This window comes from Desmodus rotundus, chromosome 1 (genome assembly GCF_022682495.2).
Source record: "Desmodus rotundus isolate HL8 chromosome 1, HLdesRot8A.1, whole genome shotgun sequence".
NCBI lineage: Eukaryota > Metazoa > Chordata > Mammalia > Chiroptera > Phyllostomidae > Desmodus > Desmodus rotundus.
Window position 1 is genome coordinate 36,946,033 of NC_071387.1, and position 12,264 is coordinate 36,958,296.

At 38.1% G+C, this 12,264-nt stretch overlaps 1 long non-coding RNA gene and 1 other non-coding gene across 7 annotated transcripts in view; both read right to left on the reverse strand.

The window, feature by feature from the left end:
• LOC139440909 (uncharacterized) overlaps window positions 1-12,264 on the reverse strand; it is a 126,228-nt gene that overhangs the window by 76,856 nt on the left and 37,108 nt on the right. The gene's annotated exons all lie outside the window — the stretch shown is intronic.
• LOC112304630 (U6 spliceosomal RNA) lies at window positions 1,160-1,266 on the reverse strand. Its single transcript, XR_002974763.2, has one exon. It is a non-coding gene; the product is annotated as a U6 spliceosomal RNA (small nuclear RNA).

A 12,264-nucleotide genomic window follows, 5' to 3' on the forward strand; every position in this document is an offset into this window, starting at 1 on the left:
AGCCGAACTCACCTCCCTCCCCTGCCTCCACCCTCCCCCTTGATTCTGTCCATGAGTCCTTTATAGTAGTTCCTGTAAACCCCTCTCCCCACTGTCCCCTCCCCACACCCCTCTGGCTATTGTTAGATTGTTCTTAACTTCAATGTCTCTCGTTATATTTTGTTTGCTTTTTTCTTCTGTTGATTATGTTCCAGTTAAAAGTGAGATCATACGGTACTTGTCCCTCACCACCTGGCTTATTTCACTTAGCATAATGCTCTCCAGTTCCATCCATGCTGCTGCAAGGGGTATAAGCTCCTTCTTTCTCTCTGCTGCATAGAACTCCATTGTGTAAATGTACCATAGCACTCATTTGCTGACAGGCATTTAGGTTGCTTCCAGCACTTGGCTATTGTAAATTGTGCTGCTATGAACATTGGGGTGCACAGGTTCTTTTGAATTGGTGTTTCAGGGTTCTTGGGGTATAATCCCAGCAGCGGAACTGCTGGGTCAAAGGGCAGTTCCATTTTTAGTTTTCTGAGGAAATTCCATACTGTTTTCCACAGTGGCCCCGCCAGTCTGCATTCCCACCAACAGTGCACTAGGGTTCCCTTTTCTCTGCATCCTCTCCAACATTTGTTTGTTGATTTGTTTATGTTGGCCACTCTGGTGTGAGATGGTACCTTATTGTGGTTTTAATTTGCATCTCTCTGATGGCTAGTGATGCTGAGCATCTTTTCATATGTCTCTGGGCCCTCTGTATGTCTTCCTTGGAGAAGTGTTTGTTCAAGTCCTTTGCCCATTTTTTAATTAGGTTGTTTGTCTTCCTGGAGTGGAGTCATGTGAGTTCTTTATATATTCTGGAGATCAGGCCCTTGTCTGAGGTATCATTGGCAAATATGTTTTCCCATACTGTTGGTTCTCTTTGTATTTTAATGCTGTTTTCTTTAGCCATGGAGCAGCTTTTTATTTTGATGAGGTCCCATTTGATTATTCTTTCCTTTATGTCCCTTGCTTTAGGGGACATGTCTGTGAGGATGTTGCTGCGTGGAATGTCTGAGATTTTTCTGCCAATGTTTTCCTCTAGGACTTTTATGGTGTTATGACTTATATGTAAGTCTTTTATCCACCTTGAATTTATTTTTGTGTATGGTGTAAGTTGGTGATTGAGTTCATTTTTAAAAATATGGAACGCTTCATGAATTTGCACGTCATCCTTGCGCAGGGGCCATGCTAATCTTCTCTGTATTGTTCCAATTTTAGTGTATGTGCTGCCGAAGCCAGCACGATATCCTTCAATTTTCAAATGCTGCACGCTATATAACTTTTCTGATTACTCAACTTGAATAAAGAAGATTGATTCCAGTTGTGTGCCAGCTGATAGGACCCACGTATTTTATCTTGATTCTCTCACTGTCCACCAGGGCACCATCACAATTCTCTTTTCTGGATGTATGTGTAAGCTGCAGGTCAAACAGATGTACCGGTTCCTAGCATTTAGGTTTTTAATGTCAGGAAGACATTGATCCAGTTCAACATTATTTTGCTGAGACAGGACTACTTCTGTTCCCATGACCTGGTGTTCTAACTATGAGCAAATGTATTTATTACTGACAACTTTGAATCAGCATGTAGCTCTTGCTTGGCAGAGCATGGTTAAGCCCGGTCTCCAAAGTGGATTGCTTCCTCTTTCTGCCCCCATCCACTCAGGACTTAAAACCACAGGGTACAACGCACCACTGTTGTGCCCACGGGCTCATAGGCTGCAAAGTCAACACAGCAATGAAGCACTAAAGAATCCTCAGGAAAGAATTTCCTTTGCGAGGAAGATCCCCTCAGGAACTAGGTCTCTAAAATAATGTTGCATCTTTATGGCTGATTTACTTTCTTTCAGAGACCCATATATGAGCTCACTGGCCATCGTTTCTCAGTATGACTCATCTGCATTGCTGTTAGGACTGATTCCTCCAAATGATTAAAAAAAATATTGACATCACTAAACTACATCCTTAGTTTCACTACACTGGTATTTTAAAGTGGGAGGGGAAATTAGCAACTTGCTACTGTATACTAAAAATACCCAAATATTGGCTAAACTAATGAGGTGGTTTCACATTTAGAGGGATTGTTTTTTCTATGACCCTTGACATTTTTAGCCTAAATCTCTGAAGAAATAAATTTTCAGGTCTAGTTTGTATACAAAGAAGTATCTAGGAGGAGTGTGTGCTGTACGGGTGAATCTCAATGTTAATATACAGTGCTTCTAAAACTTTAGTGTGCGTATGACGCCCATAGGGATCCTGCTGAAATGCAGATTCTTCAGTCTAACAAGTTCCCAGTTGCCGTAGATACTGCTGTTCTGATCAATTAGGTGACTGGGGAGCTGGTGTGCTGTGTCCATGATATGGCACCCAAATCATTCACACTGGGATTAGCATTCAGGCAAAATTCGGCAGCATCACCATTTCCATACTCACTGGGGGCCTGTGACCCCTGCCCCCCAAAGCAGGGACTGTTAGCAAATGATTGCTCTGTTAATAACTGTGTGCACTTCAGATACTCATGACCTTTTTATCTGGGAGGAGATTGTTAGGGTAAGGAGGTGGCAACCACAGATAAGGCTTATCATTTTTATGACATCAATAATGTATTTTTATTTTATTTTTTTTTAAAAAAGGCTTCTAAGAGTTTGAAGTGAGGTTTGTTTATAGCAAGTGAGGCCATAAAAATTCAGCTTTTTGAGGTCAAGGACAGCGCCAGAAATCACATAACCCACACGGGGATTTCTGAAAGGAATGCTGTCTTCCAAGGAGAGCAGCCAGGGATGTTTGGAACTTCGGGAAAAGAAGCTTAGGGTTAAGAAGGTTGGCCCTGCTACAGAACAGCTGAGATGTTGATGTTTTAATATTCAATAAAAATGAATGCGCCTGTTGATGTGGAAGATTGTGCCTTCAAAATAGATCCCACTGTAGTCCTTCGTTTGCCAGTTTGGGCATTTTTATGGTGTCAAACTTAAATTGGAGTTAATTTTCAGGATAGAACTACTTTTATTTCCCTGCCTGCTTGACACCCACTATCTTCTAGACCTTTCCCCTAGTATAATCACTTCCTCATTCTGTTATTTCCTTCAGAGAGCCACCTTCATGATTGGCATACAGTTTCAATGTATGTGTTATGTTGTGGCTAAGAACTGCAAGGCATTTAGCTGGAGAGGCCTAGAGGGCGCTGGTGGCGGTTTCGATGGTCGTGCCCGCTGGGATTATCTGGCCAGTGGAGACGGGTAGGGAAGCAGTTTAGCAAGCTTTGAAGTCCTTAGATGTTTGGGAAAAGCAGATTAACACAAGTACCAATTCTGGGGCCTCGGTCACATCGCTGGAGTTGTTATTTAATTTCTCACACTGTGCAGTCTCTGTAAAGCAACTAAAAATTAAATTTGCATTTATATCTTAAAATAGGTCAGCTCCTTCTGAGGATAATGTTCAAGTTTTGTATTATTTTCTATCAAAGAAGTCAGTCTTTTCAGTAGCTTTTGCTTTTGTTTTTCAGAGACAATAGTTTGTTGCCAGCTGGACCTGTACCAATCCCTCCCTTCCACCCTCTCTCCCTGCCGCTTAGCTGTTACTGCTCTCCATCCATTGTCTTCGGTCACTTTATACATAAAAATCCCTTGTGGCCACGTCACTGCTGTCTCCTGAATTTCCGGCCTCCTCACTCTGCCTGGCCCCAAACTGTGCCTTTCATGCTTTTTTCTACCATTCTGATAAAGCATCGCCCAGAGGCCCCCTGCCCCAGCTGATCCAACTTCTGACTTCAGTCGGCAAGCCCTTCAGTGTTTATCTGTGCGCTCCATTGTCCTGCCCCCAGCACGGACCCAGCTGCTACTGTCTTGCTGCCTGTAGCTCTTTCTCCTTCCCTGTCAGCATTCACCATTGTCCTGCTTTCTGTCTACTAAATTACCTCCCGCTATTACAGGAAATCTCATTTTAAGACAGACTCAGCACTAACGTTTTCTAGATTAACTTTTAATGCAAATATACTATAACTCTTAACTCTCTACTCCACCTTCCTCAGTATTTATGACTATCTTCTTCATTATAGACTTAACTATTTTATGTATTCATTTTGCATCCAGTGATTATGTTCTTTTCTAAAGCGTACCGTCAGGTAGTCCATAAACCAACAATTCCCCAAAGAGAGTTTTGCTACAGTAAAAATAGGAATAGCCAGGAATAGAGCAGACTAGAGAGTTAGCAATGCGAGGCAATGATATGTATGCAAAACTCTGTGTTTAAAGAGACTAAGTAATGATTATTTTTACAGGGTATTATAGAAACAGGATAGTATTTTAATTAAGGTGAAATCCCTGCTTTCTCAAGTTTCAAAATAAATCCATAGAGAATAAAAATATAAACATCTGGTCAAATTATAGTAAAATTGACAAATTTTAGACCATCTATTTAATATATATGAAGGATGACTTCATTTTTAAAGAAAGAAATGAAGTCATAGGAGGATGATTGATAGCTTCAGGAATATACATATTTAAAACTTCTATACCATTAAAAACCCCAATACACAATATTTTTAAAAATTCACATTTTTAAAGAAGACAGCCCAACTAATAAAGGATAAATGAAAAGGAGGATATTAATGCATTCCCCTTAGTCTGTAAGCTCTGTGAGGACAGGTACATTTCTTTGTATTTCACTCACAATAAGTATTTAATAAATATTGAATAAATAAATGATTAAGGGGGAATAAATACAAAGTGAACTTCTAAAAGCTCATTGTTGCAAGAATATATAAAGCAAACAACTAATATATTCCAATTAAAGTAGTTTTAAAATATTATAATTATAGGTATCAACAATATTATAGTAGAATTGGCACATATTCTTTGTAGCGGTTCTATGAATGGATTATATTTTGGAAGGTAATATAATAATTTGTAATAAGAGAGTGTCATTCCCCATGCAGAAATTTATCTTAGGGAAGTAACCTAGACTAAATGTTTTATATATGCATATTAAATAGATTTTACTATTTCCATATTCAATATGTATTTCTACATGAAAGGTATTCAATCTAACTTTATCTACAATATTTAGTATTAGGGGAATGGTTATATGCATTTTCACTTTGCACAAGGGTATGCTATGAAACCACACAGTGATATTAATTCTAAAGATGCATGGGTACTGTTTATTCAGTATTAGTAGAATGTGTATTATTATTACATTGCAACTGCAACTGTAAAAAATTCTATAATCATGTAGAAGACAATATGCATGCGTGCAGAAATAAAAGCAATTTTATGAGGGTGGTGGATTTATGGTCTTACTAATACTGTTTTTATATAATTTTTAAAATGATAGCATTAAGTAAAATAAAGTTTACTATGTATATTATATAGGTATACACACATATATACATACATACATATATGCATATGAGCTTAGTAAACCTGTTGGTTTCTCAGGGAAGGTATAATAATTACTTATGGACCAACAGACCATCCACTGACATTGATATACTCACTAATGAATATTTACGAGAGAGCAGGAAGTGTAATTTCAACTTAGGGTTGAAGGGAAGCTTGGAAGAAATGTTCCTGAAGCATTGTCTACCTTAGCAGCAATTTTAAGCACAAAGAAAATGATTCTGCTCGTAGACAACAAAGTTCAGAGGTATGCAGGTTGTAGCTGCATTAACAACACATGGGACCATTTTTGAGTGGGCTGACTGGTGGATACCCATTAGGAGATAATTTGCAACATTGAAAATATTAACTACGTATTTTTATGGGTGGCTTTTAAAGAAAGAACTGGATTATTAAGATATAATTTAAAAACCATAACCTTCTCCCTTTTGAAGTGTACAGTCCAGTGGTTTTTAGTATATTCACTAAGTTCTGCAGTCACCACCACCATCTAATCTTGCAACACGTTCATTACCCTCAAGAGAAACCTCGTACCTATTAGCAGTCACTCCCCATTTCCCTTTCCCCCAGCCCTTAGCAAACACGAACCTACTTTGTGTCTCTATGGATTTTCCTGGTCAAGGCATTTCATATAAACGACATCATATGATATGCAGTCTTTTGTGTCTGGCTTCTTTCACTTCCCATAATGTGTTCAAGGTTCATACATGTAGCACGTATCAGTACTTTTTATTGCTGAAACATAGTATATTGTATGGATATACCGTATTTAATTAACCCACTCATTTGCTTCTATCTTTTGATTATTGTGAATAATATTGTTATGAAAATTTGTTTACAAGTTTTTTGTGGACATATGTTTTCATATCTCTTCAGCATATGCTTAGTGGAATTGCTGGGTCATATGGTAGCTCTGTATTTAACATTTTGAGGAACTGCCAGACTTTTCCAGAGCAGCTACACCATTTTATAATCCCATCGTAGGTGGCTCTTACTTTCTTCTTTCATTTACTTATCTCTAATGGACATATATTACTTTAATAATTCAAATAAAAGAAAGTTATTTTTTTTATATCTCTAAGTCCCAATCTGTGGGCCACGGGACTATTGCAATGGGCTTTTAAACCATTTCAGTACCATCTTGGTCTTGAAAAGACCCTGCCTTATATCCTATATGTAGAAGCTATTGTGATCAAAGAGGAACAGATTCTTTGTTGGAGGAAAGAATACGCTCCTCATAGTTTGACCAAAATGATAGACCTGTTGGGAAGAGGTAGGGGCTCCATGTGTTTTACATGATTCCTCCGTGTAAGTTTTTGAGTTCCTATCCCATGTGTTGTTCTTACACGTACCTGTGAAAGTACAGTCAAACCACCTCTGCTGATCAGGTGACTGACAATGGGGAGTGATAGAAGGGGGATGAGAAAGTGTGTGTGTGGTGGAAAAAACCCATTTCAGTACAGTTGGGATATACAGCTATATCTATGCATGTATCTATGTATATACCAGTATCTCATCTATAAATCTCATCTATACTGAAAATCCCTTTCAGTATAGTTGGGATATACAGGTATATCATCTATACATGTGTCTCTATGCATACCAATATCTCAACTATGTCTGTTAAAGCTGACTGTCAGAATTTTGACTAGTGCAAAGTCCTCAAGTAAGTTGCTTAAATAAATAATATGATACATATGTACAAGAAGGTCTCTGAGCTGCATGGGGTGCCTAAAGCAATGCAAGCATTGATTGCTTGTCTCTCACAATGATCATGTGAAATGTGCTTGTGGAGTTCGAAGTATGTGACTTTCAGGGTTCCATAACAATGCCATGTGAGCTGTAAAGGAGCCTGAGGCAAAAGGAAAAATCAGTAATACGGATCCTGTTTTTACTGAAAGTTTTAACATTTTGTTCATCATAGATTTCATTTGCATTAATTTTGATTTTTTAAAAATATTGCACTCAATATTATATATCTCGGTAACTGAGATTTTGGACATCCTCTTAAATTTTATACCCAAAGGGACTGCCTTATTGACCTCACTGTAGTGCCAACTCTGACTTTGACTATATTTAGAATTCCTTAGGTAAAAGGCGTAGAAAACTGAGTGGCAATTTACTCATGGAGAAACTGAGTCATGGATTAGACCATTTGACATCATACATTGATAAGCATACAGTGAGTAACTGGGAATCAGAAGAGTAACTCCTCCCTCCTTTTTTTTTTTTTAAATCAAATCAGTAAGTGATACTCTCTTGTTATATATTTACTAAGGCTTGATCTCTACCTTATTTCTCACTTCACATATTTGATTAGAAATATGAATTATTTCTAATGTTTTCAGTACTGTCTCTCTACTTTTTCAACCCTTACAAAGTGGGCAAATTTCCCAATCACTGGCTGTTTAATCCTCATTCCTGGCCTTTCACAATTTTCTTCCTAATTCCTTCATTCCTCTCAAAGAGATTAGGGTCTCTCTCTCTCTCTCTCTCAACACTCCCCTTCTTGTCTCTCAGCAACTTTTTAGAACTTTTCTATTTAAAACTGAGATAGTCAGAAGAGCCAGAGAGTTTTGAAAATTTTACTGCATTGAAATGTTTGTCAAGCTATTGGAGGAACAGCACATCCTGGAGCTATTATTGGCACAGCAAATAGTGACATTCAGCGTTCATGCTGTTTGCTCTGTGACACTGCTGGAATGAGCTCAGGTCACACACATGCCTTACCAAGAAGGCACTCTTTCTGCGCTGGCCAGTAACTGTTTGTTGATTCTTTAACTTAGTATCATGGTGAAGTAAAATTGTTATCTATAGTTCACATCACCAGGGAAAAGGGAAAGCTATGATTGAGAAGACAGCACCATTTTAGCCCAGCATTTCTGAAACTTATCCCTGGATGGTAGCTATCGAAGTGGTTTCCCGGTGAAATAAATTGGGAAATACTGCATACTAAATGCTAGTCTTGGAGATACACATGCCTATTAGCATATGAAGGCTCTGAGAAATCCTGTAGAGGAAAACAAAAACCTATAGAGTTTGGTTTAATCTGGTTTTGCCCAATTTTTGTTATGGAACTTCCTTGTAGTATTGGTGAAACAAACTGCCCCAAAACTTAGAGGATTAAGACTGCAATCCTTTCTTTATCTCTCATAGTTTCTGTGGGTTAGCAATTTGGAAAGGGCTCGTCTGGGTGCTTCTGGCTTGGGGGTCTTTCATGTGGTTACACTGCTTCCTGGCAGTGTAGCCAAGTTTGGGTAACATATCAATAAGCTACTTGTGTTTCCTGAACCTTCCAACACTCAAAATCTCAACCTGGGGTCTACATTTGGGGCAACCCAAATTAAGATGTACCATTGTTAGGAATAAAAAAAATACTGTACTTATGTAAATTAAATAGCATGGAGAAAATCAGTTGATTTTTTGCATACAGAAGGGAGAGATTATGAGATGAGTTGTTAGAGAAAAAGAAGGGATTTGTTGGATTGATAGGCAACACTTTACCCAAAAAACCTACGTCGAGGACAGTGGCACCCAACAGGAGGTGACTCCCAAAACGCTGTGTGCTAGATTTTCCACAAAAAATCTAGGGGATTAGATGGTATCTAGCTTATGACACTGAAGTCTTCACCTTAGTGACTTCAGAGAGCTTGTTGATATGTCTTTCAAAACTTGGCTACATTGCTTCATAGGTATTTTTTCCCAGTCCACATGTTCTCCATTCATGCTTAGTTTTCAAGCTAAGCCTGGCCTAAGGAGAGGCCACACATTCTAAAAATAATGAACAAGCCCATTTAATGTCTCACTCCTATGTGAACTGTCAGCTTAAACAAGAAGAGGGCACCTCTTCTCTTAGAAATAGTCCAGGATAATAACAAAATATTTGAATTTGAAGCAATAGGTGTTACATTTTAATTGACTTTAAATCAAGGTACTTAAAAATTCACTCCCACACTAATGATGGATTTTTATTGATTTTATCATAGAGCCATCTTGGCCCATTGGCACTAGTTGAAAGTCATCCAATAAGAGTTAGGAGTATATATGTATATATCGTCTGTGACATGGAATGTAACTGGATTTATTTCTCTTTGTTTTTGTTTGAATGTAACTGATCTATATAGGGATAAAACCCCTTTATTTGAACTCTTTCTCTCTGAATATAATTTTTATAACAAATTGCTTGGATGTGGGTTTAGAAGAACAAAATAATATGGAATTAAAAACTATTGAAATCATTATCATTATTTTTAAAGAGTTTTAGAATACTAAGATGCTTCATAATGAAAACATTATACCTATTTAAATTATAGGAAATTATAGGAAAGGTGGAAGCATTGAATACAAATTTATTGGTTTTTGCAAAAAATCTCCTTTGGCACTTCATTTGTTGGCCCTATTATTCCTTGAGTTTCATTCAGAATAATGAATAGGAGCAAATATCAGCTCATCTAAGAAATATCATGGGAAATATTGGCCATCACAAACAGGTTTGGTTCTTGTTGAAATGAATGAAAAATCAAAGAAATTATCTCTAAATTTGTTTTTATTAGTCAGTGGCTACTGTGGGCTTTGGGGTATGCATCTTGGCAGACCTGCCGGGTTTCCTGCATCCTCCCCGCCAGCATCCTGTTTCATGAATGCTAGTAGACAAAGGAGCATAGACAAAGAATTGCCTGTGAAAGTGGTCACACCCCGGATCAGGACACCGCTGTAACTAACCCCTCCTGTGGTGCCTTGGAAATGAAGCGTTCTTTCTCATCCCAGTCTCTCGTTTCTCATCTGATTTTTGTTCCTGCCTTTTCTTTTTTTGTTCCTGCTTTTTCTTTCTCTACTCTAACTGCCAGCACATGCACATACCGCACTTTCATTCATATTGCTAGTACTGATCTCTCTGGGTCTGTCTTTCTTTCTCCCCACTTTTTCTTTCCCAGCTTGTGCTAACAGAGGGATAGATAAACTCTCAGCTAAGGGCTCTGATACTTTCTTTCTTATTTCAGTCTCTCATTTCATTTTGTTGCTGCTAGACATTTGTGAACTTGGAAGGGAAAAAAATCCATGTGTTTATTTTCACCTTTACCATGCGGAAATTCGGCATCTCCTTCTACAGTGACTGTAGGCAACCAGTCACCTAGTATTTGCAATACCTGTTACTCAGTCACCAACAGAGAGCATACTTATTTTCATTTCACATTAAAGTTGCAGAATCTCAAATTGTAGTTCATGTCTATCACTGCTTCAGAACTATGATAGTTACTGAACCAGCGAATACATCATATTATATACTATATTAATAAAGTGATTAAAGGACACATGGACCAAATCAAGGGGGAGGGTGGAGGTGGGGGAGGGAGAGGGGTTCAGCTGGGGTGGGGTGGAGGGATGGGGAGAAAAGGCACACAACTGTAATTGAATAACAATAAAAAATTTAAAAAAAGTGAATATGTTACTTTATCACAAAATTTAAAAAGTTTTGCTAACTGTATTTAAATATAATGGTTTCCTTGGCAATCCCATTTGTTGTATTTTATTCTTTTACAAACAATATTCTGACCCAGGTTCACCATAGGCTCGCCAAAGGCGTCCAGCTCACAGAAAGGGCCAGAACTCTTCTGTGAACAAATAGGCAGGGCTTAGAACCCATGCCTGTTTCTTTGGTGTCCCAGGATATTCCCAGTTGTCATTAAATAAAAAAGTATGATATATCACAACAAAGTTAATTTTGATGATCTTTAATTAGAATAAGATTGAACATACTTTTGGTACCGACAGTGAACAGGGAATGTCTGCCAGTGTCGGTTATTTGAATTCCACAAAGTTGGGGGCTGCCGTCCAGGACAGTAGGCAGCCACTGGGAGTCCTCCCAGAGAAAGAGAGAAGCTACAGGTGCCATGCACCCACTTCAGCCTTCAGTGCTGCTGCAATGGGAGTGGGGGTGGGAAATCAAGAGATGGGTCGGAGGCCCACTATAGGTCATTGTAATTTCAAATAATTTAATTTTAACTTAGCTTCTCAAAATGTTCAGGTTCTACTGGTAGAAAATTCCTATTGTCTGGGATGGTAAGCTTCTATCCTAGAATGATTGATTTCTACATTGTTTTTTTTTTTTACATAAAATGGGAGTAGCTCCTTTTGTCATGCACTAGGGAGATTCTGATACTTACTGGAGAATCAGTGAGGCTTCCGTGACACAGGATGAGGTCCCAGACAATGAGATTCTAAGGGTTCAAGGAGTCCAGTTCAGCTCAGAAAGAAATAATAGAGTGACATATCCAATGGGTAATACCCTCTGGCTATTTCAAATGAATAATCTTTTAATAAAAAGAGCACTTTTTAGAATCTTAGTTTTTACAAATTGGATTTGCCATAGGTAGGTGAACCAGCATTGCCCACTCTGTATTGGTAATGCTGTTCCTTTTTTTTTAAAACTTATTTTAGAGAGACAGGAAAGGAGAGAAAAGAAAGAAAAACATATATTTATTGTTCCACTTACCTATGCATTTACTGGTTGTTTCTTGTATGTGTCCTGAATGGGGATTGAACCTGCAACCTTGGTGTATTGGCAGGACACACCAACCAATTTAGCTACCTGGCCAGAACAGTAATGCTGTTCTAATGTGCTCTCAAAGCCAGTGTGGGTTGAAGCAGACCAGACCAGGGTCTTTCTGGAGTCTTCATATGTTTTTAATGAAAAGTTCAGAAGAATATACTTGAAAATTGAAGGAATTATATGGATAATACCAACACTCAACATCTTGGCTCTACAATTAAGTGACAAAATATTCACTCTATCACAAATCTATCTATCCATTCCTCTACCATCCACTCAATTTGGTGATAAATCT